This window comes from Tenrec ecaudatus, chromosome 14 (assembly GCF_050624435.1).
Source record: "Tenrec ecaudatus isolate mTenEca1 chromosome 14, mTenEca1.hap1, whole genome shotgun sequence".
Lineage (NCBI taxonomy): Eukaryota > Metazoa > Chordata > Mammalia > Afrosoricida > Tenrecidae > Tenrec > Tenrec ecaudatus.
In genome coordinates, this window is record NC_134543.1 from 54797114 (window position 1) to 54816075 (window position 18962).

Consider the following 18962-nt stretch of genomic DNA (forward strand, 5'->3'; position numbering starts at 1 on the left):
GAGACAATTGAACATCCCCTTACAGAAGGGCCACAAGGGAGAGACGAGCCAGTCAGGGTAAAGTATAGCACTGATAAAACACACAATTTCCCTCTTTAATGCTTCCTCCTCCCACCCCCCACCCCCACACACTGCCATGACCCCAGTTCTACCTTACAAATCCGCCTAGATCAGAGCATGTACACAGGTACAGATAAGAGCTCGCAACACAGGGACTCCAGGACAAATAAACCCCTCAGGGCCAACAATGAGAGTAGCAAAACCAGGAGGGGAAGGGGAAGGTGGGGGTGAGAAAGGGGGGAACCAATCGACATATAAACAGCCCAACCTCAGGGGGTTGGACAACAGAAAAATGGGTGAAGGGAGACAGTTGTAGGTGTAAGACATGAAAAAAAAATAATTTATAGATTATCAAGGGATCATGAGGTGGGGGAATGAGCTGATACCAAGGGTTCAAATCGAAAGAAAATGTTTTGAAAATGATGATGGCAACATATGTACAAATATGCTTAACATAATGGATGGATGGATGGATTGTGAGCAGAGCTATAAGTGTCCACAGTAAAATGAGAAAAAATAGCAATATCATTACATATATGTAAAATTATGCTGAAGATCATCTAGCAATGGTTGCAGAAGTCCATTGATAGGCAGCTGCCAGGGGTTCCGGCTGGATTCAAAAGAGGAGGTGGAACAAAGGATCTTTTTGCTGATGTCACATGGGCCTCAGCTCAAAGCAGAGAACCCTAGAAAGATGTCTGTCTGTGTTTTATTGACTATTCAAGGTGTTCAACTGTGTGGATCATAACAAACTAAAGATCGCCTTGAGAAGACTGGGAATTCCAGAACACTTCATGTGCCCACGTGGAATGTGTACATTGATTAAGAGGCAGTTGTGCAAATAAGAGAATTCTGCATGGTTCAAAATCAGGAAAAGTGTGTGTCACAATTATATCCCCTCACCATACTTAATCAGTCTGTATGTTAGGCAAATAATCCAGTGAACTGGATTGTATGAAGAATGTGGCATCAGGATTGGAGGAAAGTTTATTAACAACCTACAATATGCAGATGACATAACCTTGCTTACTGAAAGCGAGGAAGACTTAAAGAACTTGCTTCAATGATGAAGATCAAGGATTCCAGCCTTCAGTACGGACTATGATTCAATGTAAGAAGACAAAAATCTTCACAACTGGACTAATACGTAACATCATGATAAATGGAGAAAAGATTGAAATTGTCAAGGATTTCATCTTACGTAGATCCACAATCAATGCTCATGGAAACGTCAGTCAGGAGATCAAATGACATATTGCATTAGGTGAATATGCCACACAAGATCTCTTTAAAGTGCTGAAAAGCAAAGGTGTTACTTTGAATACTAAAGTGGGCCTGACCCAAGTCATGGGATTTTCAGTCACCTCACATGCGTTTGAAAGTTGGACATTGAATAAGTAAGACAGGAGGGGAATAAATTCATTTAAATTATGGTGCTGGCAAAGAATATTGAAAGGTCCATGGATTGTCAGAAGAGAAAATAGGTCGGTCTTGGAAGAAGTAGAGCCAGATGCTCTTTATAAGCACGGAGGGTAAGGCTTTGTCTCACGTACTTTGTAATGCTGTCAGGTAAAAACAAGTCCCTGGCGAAGAACATTATGCTTGTTAAAATAGAGGGGCAATGACAAGAGGAAGACCTTCAACAAGAAGGCTTGACACAGCAGCTGCATCAGGAACTCAAACGTAAGAACCACGGTGTGGATGCCGCAAGACCAGGCAGTGTTTGTTCCATTGTACATAGGGTAGCTAGGACTTGGAACCAACTTGCTGGCTTCTAACAACAGCATCGAATCCAGCACCTGACTTGTTCCGGTTGCTTCTTTAGACCTGCATCTTACCTGCCCATCGTGGGCATCATCATCAGCCTGCAATCTTACCTGGCAGTCTTATATTCATTTGCCTCAGTTGCCACAAGACTGTCATCTGCCTTCCAATCTTGGCTTCATCAGACACTGCAACTATGTGATCAGGAGAAGTCTCCAAACTAACACTTTGCGAGCCACTTCCTTGAGATAGGCCTCTCTTTAATCATACTCTCTTCAAGTCAATTCTGACTCATGGTGACCGTATAAGGCAAGGCAGAACTGCCCCTCTGGTTTCCCAGACTGTAACACCCCGGTAGTAGAAAGCCGCATGTATCTCCTGCAGATGGCTTGTGGGTTCTAATGCCAGCCTTGTGGTTAGCCACCCAGCGTGTACCACTATGCCACCAGGTTTCCTCAGATAGTCACTATACATTTACATATGTAAACTTAACTGGTCTTGCTTCCCTGGAGAACCTAGCCTGAGACAACAGATCTTTGCCCATTTCATTACCATGCTTTACTTTGTCTTCCGGAAATTTTCTCTTCAGCTCTTTGGCTTATCATTTCCTCCATTTGCTTTACTGTACATCCAAGAGCAAGTGGCAGAATTTCTTCTGATATCCATACTGGGTTTTTCTTTCTTCATAATGACGTTTGCTTTCTCCGTGTACGATATTCTTAATATCACTCACATTGTGTGGAGTCTTCCGTTATCAGTGTCCAATGTGTGTAATCTGTTCTTGAGAAGGTCCCTTAATTCAGGTGGGATGCACTAATGGTCATTTTTGAATGCTCATGAATTTTATTTTTCTTCAATTTCAATCTGAAATTTCATATGAGCAATTGATAGTCTGTTCCACAGTTGGATTCTGGTCTTGTGTTGGCTTATTATGCTAAGCTTCTCTGTCATCTCTTCACAGATATAGTCAATTTGAATCCTGTGTATCCCATCTAGCAAGGTCCACATGTATAGTTTATGTGATAAAGGTATTTCCAAAAAAGTAATCATTGGTCTTGTAAAGTTCTATCATGTGACAGCCGGAATCATTTCTACCAGTAAAGTCATATTTTCCAACTACTGATTCTTCATGTTTCCAACTTTGCCATTACAATCGCTAATAATTATCAACACATGTGGTTTACTTGTTTGATTAATTCAGACTAAAATTTTATGAAATTATTCTGTTGTCCAATGATTGCGTTTTGTGGTTGGTACGTACATTTGAATAACAGTTGTATTAACTGGTCACCCTTAAAAGTAGAGATATCATTGTATCAGTGACAACACTGTACTTCAAGATAGATCTTGAAGTGTTCATTTTGATGATGAATCCAAATTTGCCATCCGCAGCATAGTAGCCGCGATATGATTGTCTGAGTCAAAATGACCAACAGCAGTCCATGTCCTGTTGATGCTGTGAGGTGCTCTGGCGTTGCAGAGCACCCCATGTCCAATACAAGGAAACCCTGCGCAGCCCTGTGCCACCCTCACAAGTGTTCTTGGTTTCAGCTGACGTCGTAGCCACTGTGTCCCTTCATCTTGTCGAGGGTCTGCCTTTTCTCCCTACCCTCCGCTTTCCCAAGGCTGTTGCTTTTCCAGGGATTGCTCTGCTAATGGGTCCAAAGCATGCGAGATGGACTTTCACCTCCTGCCTTCCAAAGAGCAGTCTGCTGTACGTCTTCCAAGACAGATTTGTTTGTTCTTACGGTTCTTTTTTTTTTTATTTTTTTTTCTTACGGTTCTTTCAATACCCACTCTTCTCTCAATATGCTTCTCCAGCACCAATTGCTAGAACACCAATCACAGTGTTCTCAATTGAAAATCCAATTAAAAGGAGGGTAATGTCTCTATCATGTAATCTAGTTTGTTTTGTTTTGTTTTTTGTTTTAACTTACAAACCCTTGTGTCGAGGGCTGACTTTCAATAGATCGCAGCAAGGGAGCTGCTCTGCTACGTACGAAACCCCGACCCAGAAGCAGGTCCTCTACGAATGGTTTAGCACCAGGTTCCCCCCAACAACGTGTGGTGCGTGACGGGCGAGGGGGAGGCCGCCTTTCCGGCTGCGCCCCTTTCCCGGGACGAGGGGCACTCCGCGCGGCCCACCAGCCGGCGGGGAGTAATCTAGTTTTAACACTATGAAGGACCAGGTTCTCATTCTAACTGTAAAATCGGAATTAACATTGCCAGAAGTCCAGGAATTTCTGGAAAGCATATATAAATTCAAAGCCTCTGGATTTAAAAAACAAAAACATTTTATTGAGGGCTCTCACAGCTCTTATAACAATCCATACATCAACTGGATCAAGCACATTTGTACATATGTTGCCATCATTATTTTCTATTGAACCCTTGGTGTCAGCTCCTCTCCCTGCCCCCGCCACCCTCATGGCCCCTAGATAAATTATAAATTATTATTATTTTCATATCTTGCCAGATACAATTTGTAAGTTTTTTCCTCCCAGCTTGTGCCCTGTCTTTTTGTTTTTTTCTCTCTCTTTTAAAAAAAATCATTTTATTGGGGCCTAGTTCAAATCATCACAATTCATCCATCCATCCATTGTGTCAAGCACATTTGTACATTTGTTGCCATCATCATTCTCAAAACATTTGCTTTCTACTTGAGCCCTTGGTATCAACTCCTCATTTCCTCCTCCCCCTCCCTCATGAACCCTTGATAATTTATAAATTATTATTATTTTGTCATATCTTATACTGTCCGACATCTCTCTCTCTTCACCCACTTTTCTGTTGTCCATCCCCCAGGGAGGAGTTTATATGTAGACCCTTGTAATCAGTTCCCCATTTCTACTCCACCTTCCCCTCCACCCTCCAGGTATCACCAGTCTCACCACGGGTCCTAAAAGGTTCATCTGTCCTGGATTCCCTGTGTCTCCAGTTCCTATCTTTACCAGTGTACATCCTCTGGTCTAGCCAGAATTGTAAGGTAGAATTGGGATCGTGATAGTGGGGGAGAGGGGAAAGAGGAGGAAGTATTTATGAACTAGAGGAAAGTTGTATGTCTCATCATTTCTACACTGCACCCAGATTGACTCATCATGGCTACACTGTACCCAGACTGACTCATCATTGCTACACTGCACCCAGACTGACTCATCATTGCTACACTGCACCCAGACTGACTCATCATGGCTACACTGCACCCAGACTGACTCATCATGGCTACACTGCACCCAGACTGACTCATCATGGGTACACTGCACCCCATGACCCTTCTGTAAGGGGGTGTCCAGTTGTCTATATATAGGTCCCCACTCTGCACTCTCCCTCATTCTCAATGATATGATATTTTTGTTCTTTGATGCCTGATGCCTGCTCCCTTCAACATCTCAGGATCACACAGGCTGATGTGCTTCTTCCATGTGGGCTTTGTTGCTTCTGAGCTAGATGGCCACTTGTTTACCTTCAAGCCTTTAAGACCCCAGACACTATATCTTTTGATAGCCAGGCACCATCAGCTTTCTTCACCACATTTCCTTATGCACACATTTGCCTTCAGTGATTGTGTCAGGAAGGTGTGCATCATGGAATGCCAATTTAATGGAACAAAGTATTCTTGCATTGATTGAGTACTTGAGTGGAAGCCCAATGTTCATCTACAACCTTAATACTACACACACATACACACACACATCTATTCCCCATCATCATATATAAATATATTTACATATGTACACACTTGTATTTAGACCTCTATAAATGCCCTTTGCCTCCTAGTTCTTTCCTCTATTTCCTTTTACTTTCCTCTTGTCCCACTATCATGTTCAGCCTTCATTTGGGTTTAAGTAATTCCTCTCGGTTACATTGCCCTTGATAAACACCTACCAGGCCTCTTACACCCTCCTCACCAATGATTTTGGACCACTTGTTGTACCCTTGTCCCTGGGTTTGTTAACACTACTTCCTTTCCCCCCACCTCCCCCTCTCCCCTGTCCCCCCCTGAAATTGTCGGTCCCCTTATTTTCTCCTCCAGATTGTTTCTCCAGCCTATTTTATCTAGATAGACCTGAAAGCCTCTGAATTTAAGGATTTACACTCCAAGTGCACACATTTGCTATGCATTGTTAGTGCTGCTGCTGCTGCCGCCACCACCTGGGGATTGTTGATTCTGGAGCAGGCCTTTGAACTGGTTCTTCCCCCGGCCAGTAGAATGAATCTGAATTTGTAAAATGTGGATGAACTAGAATAGTAACTGGAATTGGAAAATTATGAGTCGGTGCCCTTTTAGAAACATAATCTTTTTCATTTTTAATTATTATTATTTTTAATCTCCTTCTTAAAAACCAAAAGTAGTATGCACATTACACAGTAGCCAAGTCTCTTGACCAACAGAGGTCAATGGTACCCCGCTCAAAGATGCAGCTGGCCATGCTGCTTTGTATGTGTTTTCCACCACACAGTCCATGTAAGAATCCAATTTCCTCCGTCAGGCTCCTGGAAGGGCTCCCTGTGCCTCTTTCAAGTTTTCCCCTACAGCTTGAACTTCAACCCATAAATTTTCCAGTCCCAGCTCTGCTTCAGTCAAATTATAAAACATTTGAGTCGCTGCTGATTTCACTGAATTGGCCATGGTTGAATCAGTCTGTACGAGTTCAAAGCTCTGTTCTAGAATGTACCCTCCTTGATAAAAATCAAATTATAGGTTTTAAAAAGGACACCTAATTGAGGTTTTCCCCTTGCTGAATTTCAAAGAGCTGACATAATATTTGTAGGGAACATGGAAAGCCCCCAGAAACAACTGTTAGAAACAATCAGCTCAGAATCGGGGTAATTGAAAACTCCAGTTCTGATACTAGTGTGTCACTAACCAGGAATGCAATCTGAGGCAAAACATTGAATAAATCTAGTTTTGTTCCCACATCTCTAAAAAGAGGACAGCTTAGGTTATCTAGAGCCCCCTTCTAGCTATATGATTCAATGAGTCTTTCCTCCCTGAATGTGAGTGCTGGCCGGAGAGTCAGTGTTTGAGAAAACACCAGGTGTGAAGAGTTAGTTTTATTAACAAAGACTTAATGCCCTTTTGTTTTCTTATCCTTCTGAGGATAAGCCTTGGGCAGAAATCTGGTTTCTTTGGCATCCCTTTCCCTTCTTAGAATCCAACCTGTAACTAAACCCCATTGTTCCTTCCTGTGTGTTTCATCACTCTATTCTTCCATCCTTCACCACTCGCTACAGACCCCTACATAGGAGCAAGAGGAGCAGGACCTCCTCCTCAATGTTCCTCCGCAAAGAGACAACTTCTGTTGGTCGATTCTGCTTCATTGTGAAGATTCACACACCAACTGAAATTATCCTGATAGCTTTCTCTTATACTCCATATTCAATTTGCCGTCTGATCTTCTTGGCTCTGCCTTTAAAAAATATCCCCAAAGGCGCAAGTCAAAAGCAAATGCTTTGAGAATGAAGAGGGCAACAAATGTACAAATGTGCTTTGCACAATGGATGGATGAATGGATTGTGATAAGAGTTGTACAAGCCCCCAATAAAATGACTTATAAAAATATTCCAAAATATGACACTTCTCATAATCTCTACTGTTATTACACTGAGCTAAGTCAGAAATAGCTTCTGACCAATCTTGTTTTTGCCCTAGTCCCCGATCTATTCCCGACATAGCATCCAAAGTGATCTTATTAAAAAAGTAAGTGGGATCATGTCAGTTCTGAGCTAAGAGTGAAATTCCTACAAGAAATGACCTGCACGGCTCTAGTCATTGTTCTCTAACTTGTTTCCTACTACTCCCCAGTCGCCTTCTGCTGCAACCACACAGGCCTCCTTACTGGTTCTACAGCGGCCCGGGGACATTACCACTTGCAGTGACTTTGCGCTTGTTCTTTCTGCCGCTAATGCTTTTCTTACAGATAGCTGCCTAGTCAATTCCAAGGTTGCCCTCTTATGAAACCTTTACTTACCCTACCATTCTGGCTGAAATGGCAACTTCTTTATTTTCCTTACTGCTGTCAATATCCTGCTTTCTTGTCCTTAGTTATTATCTGTCTTCCCCATGAAAGTAAGAATTTTAAAAATCAATTTTAAAAATCTAATGCAAATGCATTAGAACTTGAATTCGAAAGCACTTGGTTTGCGGAAGACTGCTGTCTACACCTGGAACCCTAGCTTCATTTTGAGTCTTAAAGTTCAGATGTTACTTCCTCCCTGTTTGCTAGTCATTAAAACAGCAGTGCGGTTATGTTTAAACAAGTCCTGGGCATGCCCAGGCACCTGCCATTTGTCCTCAGGCTTACCCAAAGAACTAGGGAACTTGTCTGAGCTTGCCCTTCTTTACCAAAAAGAGCTAAATGTTATCTAATTTAAGTTCAAAGTTGGTGTGACCCCAAACACCATGTGGAAACCCTAGAGCCACTCTGCAACCTTTTTTAACCTGTAATTTTGTACATATGAAACCATGGTCTTCTCCTTCTGTACTCCTACCTGTATCAGAGATGTATGGACTTACTACCAATTGTGATCTTATGATTTATTTTGTTTTTTATAATGTATCATGAGCCCCAGAGCCTTAAATCGGTAGGCTCCTTTGCTCTCTGTACCATGTGCATGCTGATCATTTTGTTCGCCCAGGCTAACAGTCGTGGTTGTGCCTTAGTCCTGTGGAAGGCTTGGGAAAGGGTCTCTACAGAATGTGTTGGAAGCTGGAGTGTCACCGCGCCCCCACCACAAGCAACGTATCCCAAGAACCTAGAATAGTGTTTAGTAGAGGGGGCTTCCGATTGTTGGTTGTCCTTGGAGAAAATTAGCACAAAATTATAGTGATAAAGAAAATATTTTATTCAGCAGCAACAAGGAAGCAGGAAATAGATGGGCATATAATGATAGAGGGGGTTACAAAGTATCTGCCTGCTGTCAATTAAAATACTAGAAATACACGTAATTTAAGATTTCGTTGTTAGAAATCCAAAATGTAACAACTCCTTCCCTTGCAGTAAAAATTCCTTTTAAGCTTAATCAGTAGGGTCTTCTAACTCAGGAAGACAGTACGCAAGTCCATAAAGATAGGTGACCAGGGACAAAGCATCCCCCATTTAGATAAGCAGTGCAGTGTGGTACTTTGGGAATAGTGGTCTGATAAACATAACTCCTGGGAAAATGTATGTATAGATAACCATTTCCTGTGACCAATGCAAAACCTGCTTTTTGTCACATGGTTTGGAGTGTGCACTGAGTTTGATTTTTCACTGGACTTTGGAAGCAATCTGAAGCAAAACGCAAACCTTCTGTCTTGTGCTGGCAGGATAAGCTGAGAGTTCCTCAAATCATCCTGGTCTCTGTTTTTGGCTGCAGCTCTGATAAGCAATCCTGGACCCTCCTTCTGAGCAACAATCAGAACAATGTCTGCCAGTTATGTCACAACGTGCAGAAAAATGACCAGTCAGTAAAAATCAATACTTATCTACAGATTTCCTAAAAACTGGGGATTATTTTTCAAATAATGTTTAGTAGAGGCTTTCAGGGGGAGGGGGGCAGAAACAGGAGAGTCTTCATTGGTCCAACAACAACAAACAAGATGAGCATGGCAACTGCCCTTTAGTTAAAGGTGTTCTTAGTTGTAGGAAGTATAGTTGTCATTGAGTCTGTTCTGACTCAGCGACCCTAACTATCCACAACAGAACTGAACATTGCCCTATCCTCACAATGGTTCCTATGCTGGAGCCTACTGTTGCAGCACTGTGCCGACCCATCTTATAGAGGGCTGTATTTGGCCAGGTTGACTAGAGAAACAAACCAGAGATGCTCATCTATGTCTAAGAAAGCGCTTTATAGCAAGAAGTAATTGTGTATAAAGAAAACATTTCAGCCTAGTCCCACTCAAATCCATACGTTTGATACTAGCCCATAAGTCCAAGTCTAGTCCATAAATCCCTCTTTGAAGGGACTCACAAAGCCACATGCAATGATGCAGGAAGATTGCAGGCTGGTGGGTAAAAAATCTTTTGGATCCAATGACAAGAATGCATCTTCAGGGTTTGCGCAGATTCCCCAGTGGCGTCAAGAGGAAAGTGAAGCTGGGGTGGGGGTGAGAGGTTGTCCTCAGGACCCTCCTTATGAGGCCACACTCACAAGGAGACATCATCAGGATATGACCTGATTGACAGGCTAGACTCCACCCTACACTTTATTTATCAAGTTGACACACTATTACATAACTGCCACAAGGACCTTCTTCTTTTTTGCTGCTCCTCCACTTTATCAAGCATGATGTCTTTCTCCAGAAACTGGCCTCTCCTGACAAAATGTCCAAAGTATGTAAGATGAGGTCTTGCCATCCTGACCTCAAAGATATACTCTGGTCATACTTCTTCCAAGACAGATCAGTTTGTCCTTTTAGCAGTCCATCATCATACTTTAAATATTCTTCCCCGATACCACACTTCAAATGCATCAGTTTTTCAGTCTTCCTTATTCAATGTCCAACTTCCTCATGCATATGAGACAATGGAGAATACCATGGCTTGGATCAGGCACACCTTAGTCCTCAAAGTAGCATCCTTGCTTTTCAATACTCTAAAGAGGTCGTGTGCAGCAGATTCACCTAATGCAACACAACTTTTGATCTCTGGACTGCTGCTTCCCTGAGCATTGATTGTGGATCCTTGACAACTTCAACCTTTTCTCCATTTATCATGACGTTATCTATTGCTCTGGTTATGAGGATTTTGGTCTTTACATTGAGTCATAATCCATACTGAAGGCTACAATCCTCAATCTTCATCAGCAAGTGTTCAAGTCCTCCTCACTTTCAGGGAGCAAGACTGTGCCATCTGCATCTACAGGTGGCTACTTGTCTGTCAGTTTGTCACACTGGGGTGGCTTGTGTGTTGCTGTGATCCTGGAAGCTATGCACTGGTCTTTCTAACGCCAGCAAGGTCATCCAAAGGGAAGGGATTTGAGTACGGTTTCCAGACTAAGACCAAGCAACAAAGAAGGAACCGGCTGCTCACTTCAGAGGAACTAGCCCCTGAAAACCGTATGTAGTGCTTCAAAACCCTGGCTATGGAGGATAAGCCCAGGCGAACCTGTGAGTTCGGTACGTAAACCCTTGCTGTACGCTGGTGAATCTGCTCTTAAGGGTACACTGTTTCTTCTTGAGCTTTCCTGGAGTTTGTCGTGGACATTGTCTCTCTCTGGGTTCTCCAGGCTTTGCCTAACCATAGTCACATTGCTAATTTAATGGTCATCAAGCATTGAGGAAGTGATATAAATAATAACTCAAGTGGTGTCTGAACTTATGGCAAGACTTCCAAAAAATGGAGCTAAGGTCCCCGTAGTGCTTTAGAATTAAAGCTCGAATACAGGCTGTTGAATGAATTGTGGGAGAGAGGTGTCAAAGAGTATAACCTCATGCAAAGATGGTGACAAGTACCCCCAAAATGCCATATGTGTCTTCAGGGCAAATAGTTCATAGTAAAGATTCCATACCTTTTGTTAATTCTATTATATGTTTTAGCTCTCTTATAGGCGGTTTAGATATCTCAGGGAAAGCCTTTTCCAGTGTTAAGGCTCAGTTTGGTCCCTAGGTGATTAATTTTGTCACTACAGGAACTATTCCCATCTGATCTTCTAAATGTTACCATGGGCAGCTCTTTAGTTATGTTTTTTAAATCATATGAATTCTTCCCACTTGTTTGTCAGTTTGTGATCTGGTAGGTAAGGTTTGTGTGTTTCCGTGAAGCTGCGACGCTGGGAGCTGTGCCACCAGTATTTCAAACACCAGCAGGGTCACCTAAGGTGACCTAAGGTGAACAGGTTTCGGTGGAGCTTTTAAGCTAAGAGCAAAGGAGGGGAAAGGCAGAGGCATTTTTCACTGCTGAAAAATGAGCTACTGAAAACCTTATGAATAAAAGCCGCACATTGTCAGATATACCAAAAACCAAACCAAACCCACTACCATCGACCTGAACTCACAGTGCTCCTATAGGATGGGGTAGACTTGCCCGTGTGGGTTTCCAACACTTGTTGCTCTTTTCAGGAGCAGAATTTCTCCTCTTTCTCTCACAGAGTAGCTGATGGTTTTGAACTGACCTTGTGGTTAGCAGCCCAGTGCCTAATACACCATACTACCAGGGCTTCTTGTCTGATATAGTGCTGGAAAATAGCCCCTTAGATCGGAAGATACTAAAAGTAGCCTGGGGATGGGTTATTTCCTCAAAGTTGAGCTGACCTTAATGATTAGATGTGGCAAGATTTCGAAAATGAAATGGACTAGACGAAGGTGGCCATCCTAGGCATTAGTGAGCTGAAGTGGGCTGGTTTTGGACATTTGGGGAATGGCCATGCTGGAATGACAAATTCAAGAAGGATTGTGTCACAAGATCTATTTTGAAGTACAATACTGTCTGTAATAAGTTAATGCACTTATAAGGAAGACCAGTTAACACAAGTATTATTTTAATTTATGTACCAACACTAAAGGCAGTGAAACTAAAGAATTCTACCAACGTTTCCAGTCTAAATTGATCAAACACAAAATCGACAGGGAAATAGATTAGGAATAAAGGGGGTTGTCTCCACCAAATGCCTACCCTAAGTGAAACGTAGCTGGCCATGCCACAATAAAAGGGCAGGAAAGTAATCAGGCACACATTGGACACCCATGGGAAGATCCAAAACTGGGCATGCTCAGACCCAGGTCACCTAGGCCCAGGTGGAGATCAACCTGGGCACACCTACACGGCACCAGTGACATTACATCATACACGTGCGCCTAAATTCAGCCAATAAGATTGACAGATGCCCTCAACTATGTCCTCCCCACCTCCCTCCCCCATCAGTGGGACTGAGGGGACTAAATAGCAGACTGAAAGCAGGCCACTTCTCCGCTCTTAAAGGTCGCTCTCTTGCAGGTCGGCGGGTGGGATCTCTCCTGTGTGTGCTGCGGCTTGCACGCCCTCTCAGAGCTCACACTCTTTCTTGGCTGCACACTCTGGTTCCAGGCTCGGTACCGGTACGCCTTTCACGTGGGTTTTTTGGTGCACTCCTGAAGTGACCATCTTCAGTCACAAACTCTTGCATGGTCCCCACGCAGCCTTGAACGCTTTCCAGAGAGCATGTATTTTCTGTGACTGGACTACCTGAAACTTCCCTTTCCCTCATAAAGTAACTTGGATTTATAAAAGTGCTTTTTCCGCATAAATTCTTTTTTAATTGTAATATTAAGTCTTTATTTGTCACTTATATTGCTAACATATTTCCCCAACCTATTTTAAAAGATTTTATTAGGGACTCATACAACTCTTATCACAATCCATACATATACATACATCAACTGTATAAAGCACATCAGTACATTCTTTGCCCTAATCATTTTCAAAGCATTTGCTCTACTATTAAGCCCTTTGCATCAAGTCCTCTTTTTCCCCTCCCTCCCCACTCCCCCTCCCTCATGAGTCCTTGATAATTTATAAATTGTTATTTTGTCATATCTTGCCCTATCCGGCGTCTCCCTTCACCCCCTCCGCATAAATTCTTTTAGCATTGAGAAGCAAGAATGAGGTAAACCATGCCAGAAACCTAACAAAATCAAGATGCCTTGATCATTATTGGTGATTGGAGTAAGAGAGTAGGAAACTAATAAGAAGGATCAGTAGTTGGAAAATATGGCTTTGCTGATAGAAGCGATGCTGCATACTTCATGATCGAATTTCATAAGACCAATGACTTCTTCATTGTAAATACCTTTCTTCAACAACATAAATGACAACTATTCACACGGGCCTGGTCAGATGGAATGCACAGACATCGAATTGCTTCTATCTGCGCAAGAGATGATGGAGACGCTCAGTACCAGCAGTCCAAACATGATCGGGGGCAACGGTGGAATAGACGATCAAATGCTAAATATGCAAGTTTAGATTGAAGCTGAAGGAAATTACAATAAGTCCTCGAGACAAAATATGGCTTGAGTATATCCCACTTTAATATTAGAGACCATTTCAAGAATAGTTTTGATACATTGAACACTAGTAATCAAAAATCAGATGATATTAAGAACATGATCTACGAAGCCAGCAAATCCACTGCCAGTGAGCCCCTTCCAAATCAGAGTGACCTTCTGAAGGGTTGTGGAGACTGTACCTCCGGACAGGAACCTTTGGTCTCCTCTTTCCCCCATGGAGCAGTCAGCGGGCTTAAATCACCAACCTTGTGGCTAGCAGTTGAATGATAACATCCCCAGAACTCCTTGAAGAGAGTAAAAGTCAATAAAAAGAGATCTTAAAAAAAGACTCTGAAATTTACACTTTGAATAGCTAAAGTGAATGGTTTAAGAAATAGCTGAACAGAAATTTTCAAAGCGCAGTTATAGAAGACAATGTAAATCATTATAATAGCATGTACAAATCCGGGAGTTAGAAAACTAAAAAGAAAGAGCATCCTTACCATCCCTCAAGCTGAAAGAACTGAAGAAAAAAAATTCAAGCCTTGAGTTGTAATATTGATGGATCCTGTGGACTAAATCTTGAATGATCTACTAAGCATCAAAAAAAAAGATGGAAGGAATTTACAGAGTCATTACATCAAGAAGAACTGGTCAACATTCAATCATTTTTTAAGAGGCAGCATATAATCAAGAACCAATGGTGTTGAAGGAAGTAGTCTAAACTGTTCTAAAGGTATCAGCTAAAAACAAAAGGCAGTGCCATTGAGTCGATCCAGATTCATGGTGACCTCATCTAGGGCTTCAAGCCTGTCTATCTTTGTGGGCGCAGATAGTTTCACCTTTCTTCCACAGAGCAACTGATGGGGTTGAGTGGTTAACCACCCAGTGCCCACCCGATAACATCCCCAGGGTTTTTAGCTCAAAACAAGGGGCCAGGAATTACTGAAACACCAATGGAAATGTCTCAACACATTGATGCTGCGCTTGAAGCACTCACTTGTAGCCTATGCCAAAAATTTGGGAAGATAGTTACCTAGCCAACCAAATTGAAGATCTGGCTCTATGCCCATTCCAAATAATGACAACCCAACAGAATGGGAAAACTGCTGCACAAAATCTTTATGAAGCGATCCATATTTGTGACCATTCCCCCCAAAAAAGAATGAACAGAATGTGGAAATTATCAAGCAAGTTGGATTTTGCTTACAATAATTTGTAAATGTGTGCAGCAGCACATCAACAGAAAGCTGCCAGAAATTCAAGCTAGATTCACCAGAGGGTGTGGAATGAGGGGTATCATTCCACATCAGATAGATCTTGGCTGAAAGCAGAGAACACCGGGAAGATGTTTATCTCTGTGTTGAAACTATTCACTGGCATCCGACTGTGTGGAGCATAACAAACTGTGGTGAACTGTGGTGGACGAGGATTCCAGAAAGTTTAGAACAAGGGAGCGTTGCATGGTTTAAAATCAGAAAAGGTATGCAAGGTTATGTCCTTTCGTTTTACGTATTTAATCTGCACCGTCTGAATAAATAATATTAGAAACTGGGCTACCTGAAGAAGAACACAGCATCAGAATTGGAGGAAGGTTCATTAGCAGCTTGAGATATGCAGATGACACAACTTTGCTTGCTGAAAGCTAAGAGGACTTGAAGCACATACGTATAAAGATCAAAACTATAGCCTTTGCTGTATATTATAACTCACAAAAAATCATCACAACTGTAGAAATAGATGGCATCATTTTAAACAGAGAAGAGGCTGAAGATGCCAAGGATGCCATTTTACTTGGATCCGCAATCAAGGCTCATAAAAGTAGTAGTTAAAAAACCAAGGACGCATTGCATTGGGTAAATCTACTTACTGCACAAGACCTCCTTTGAAGTGTCAAAAAGCCAAGCTGTCAGTCTGAGGACTAAGGTGAGACTGACGCTCGCTGTGGCAGTTTTAACTGCCTCGTGTGCGTGTGAAAATGGATCATCATGAAGGAAGGCTGGAGAGGAACGGAAGCATGTGAATTATGGTGAGGGAGAATACGGAAAGGCCCATGATCCGCCGGATGAACAGACAAATCCATCTCGAAGTACTGCCCAAATTCTCCCAGAATTGCGGATGGCAGGACATGTCTCAAGTACTTTGGACATGTTAACCAAGAGAGACCAGTCCCTGGAAAAGGACATCATATGCTTGGTGGTAGCGAGTCAGTGAAAAAGTGGAAGAACCTTGATTCCGTGGATTGATAGATACCACGGCTGTAACAAAGGGTTCAAACGTAACCATTGTGAGAACGGCACTGACCCAACAGTGCTCATTCTGTTGTACTTGGTGTCAGTATGAGTTGGAGCCAACTGGATAGCACCCAGGAACACCACCTAACTTCTACAGCACACGCTGCCTGGAGTCACTACAGACTCCTAGCAACCCCATAGGACAGGGTAGAACTGTCCTTGAGTTTCCGAGAGTGTAACTCTTCATGGGAGTAGAAAGCCCTGTCTTTCTCCTGCAGAATAACTGGTGGTTTTGAACTGCTGAACTTGTGGTTAGCAGCCCAACATGTAATCCACTATGCCCTGATTCTAAGACAGTAGAATGAATCCCCAAAGCAGTTGCATGGCTATTAAGTACACCAATGTTCACAAACCCACATCACACCTGTGCCAATGAGTCTACTGCGGCTCAGAGTGACTATTTAAGGTTTTCAGATACTGTGGGTCTCAGAAATACAGAAAGCTGTTGGGTTTGAACTGCTGTTGGGTTGCAACCCCAGACCTAGAGGTTAGCAGCCCAATGCTTACTGCACTGCACTACCAGGCCTCCTTATACTAATGATACCACACCTAACCCACTGCCATCAGGTTAAACTCTTACCACTAAACAAAGAAACAAAACACCCCACTGCCATTGAGTCGTTTCCAACTCATAGCCACCTCTGTCTAGGGGCTCCCAAGGCTTTGCCAATCTTTCCAGAGCAGACAGCCTTATCTTTCACCTGCAGAGCTCCTGGTGAGTTTGAACTGCTCAACTTGTGGTTAGCGGCCCCACATTTACCGGTCAGCATCCGCTGTGCTCCTTGCATCTATAGGAGAGCAGAAAGCCTCGTCTTTCTCCCCTGAACAGCTGGTGGATTCAAACTGCTGGCCTTGCAATTATCAGTCCATCACTAAACCCACTAAAGCCAGCACTCTATTCTGGCTCGGACTGACCCTATACAGGGTTCTTGAGGCTGTAAATCGTTAAGGAAGCAGCCAGTCTCAACTTTTCCCCAGGGCACAGCTGATGGGTTAGAACTGTGTAGTTAGCAGTCTAACCCTTACCAGATAACCTTAGGTTTAAATAATATGTTTTCATTTGGTTTTTTTAAAAAAGTAAATCCGAAAACCAAACTCACTGCCATCAGTTGATTCTGATGCACAGCGACCCTATAGGACAGGGCAGGACTGCCCCTGTTGGGCTTCTGAGACAGTAACCCTTTATGGGAGTAGAAAGCCCTTTCTCACTCGGTGAGAATGGTTTCTAACCGCTAACCTTGAAGTTGGCAGTCCGAAGCATAACCAGATGCCATGGGAGTAGAAAGACTCATCTTTCTCCCAAGGAGTAGCTAGCTTGGTGGTTTGGAAATGCTAACCTGGTGCTTAGCAGCCCAACTCGTATACCACACCACCAGCCAGGCTCCTAAATAAAAGGTCTAGCCCCAAACTCACTGGTCAATACCACCTCATAGCGACCCTACAGGCCAGGGCAGAACTGGCCCCTTTGAGTTTCGGAGGCTGTGACTGTTTACAGAAGTAGAAATCCCTGTCTTTCTCCCAAGGAGCAGCTCATGTTTTCCAATGAACTTGGGACTTTTCGGATGTCAGTCCTATGCATAACCATTATGCTGCCAGGGCTCACGACTAAAACACATGCATATGTTAAATTAGAAAATCATTCCCATCACTTACCTCGCTGTTTCATCTTCTCAGAGCGCTGGTGGCATAGTGGTTATGCGTTGGGCTGGTAACCACAAGGTCAACAGTTTGAAACCACCAGGGAGCTACTGCAGTGGAGAAAGACTAAACTTTCTACTCTGGTAAAAAGTTCATCTTGAAAATCAACAGGGGCAGCTCTACTATGAGTTGGAATCGACTCAATGGCAGGAGTTTGTTGGTTGGTTGGTTTCATCTTCTTGATAAGGACGTACTGGTAGATTATCTTATTTATACTTTAAAATTATATTGACAGGGCACTGCCAGAGGTTCAGGCCAGATTCCGAAGAGTCCCTGGAACAAGGGCTATCATTGCTGATATCAAATGAATCTTGGCTCAAAGCAGATAATACCAGAAAGATATCTGTGTTTATCAACTGTGTGGATCATAACAAACAATGGACAGCTTTGAGAAGAGTGGGAATCCCATGACATATTGTGTTTATGCAGAACTTGTACACATGTCAGCAGGCAGTTTTTGAACAGACCAAGAACATACTGCATGCTTTCAAATCAAGACAGGTGTGCATCAGGGTTGCTTTCCCTCCTCATACTTATTCTATCTGCATACTGAATAAATCATCAGAGAAGCTGAATTATATGAAGAATGAAGCATCCGGATTGGAGGCAGGCTTTTTAAGAACCTAGTTTATGCAGATGAAACAACCTTGTTTGCGGAAAGTGAGGGGGACCTTAAACACTTGCTAATGAAGATCAAGTATTGCAGCCTTCTGTATGGATTATAATTCAATATAAAGCAACTGGACCAACAGATAACATCACGATAAATGGCGAAGAGGCTGAGGTTGTCAAGGATTTTGCCTTGCTTGGATCCACAATCAAAGCTCATAGAAGCAGTAGTGAAAAAGATCAAACGATGTGTTGCATTCATTTGGTGACTGTGCACAAGACATTAAAGTATTAAAACGCAAGGCTGTTACTTTGAGGAGTAAGTTGGCATGACCCAAGCCATGCTCGTTTCAGCTGCTTCCTATGCATGTGAAAGTTGGGCAGGGGCTAGGGAAGACAGAGGACTGACAAGTTTGAATGGCGGTGCTGACGAGGAATACTGAACAGACCACGGGCGGCCAAAAGAGCACGCAGCTCTCTCTTGGAAGAAGTGCAGAGGGAAGGCTCCTCAAGAGGCCACCCTGACCAGGCTTCATCTCACAGACTTTGGCCATGCTTTCGGAAGAGCCCAGTCCCTGCAAAAGGAC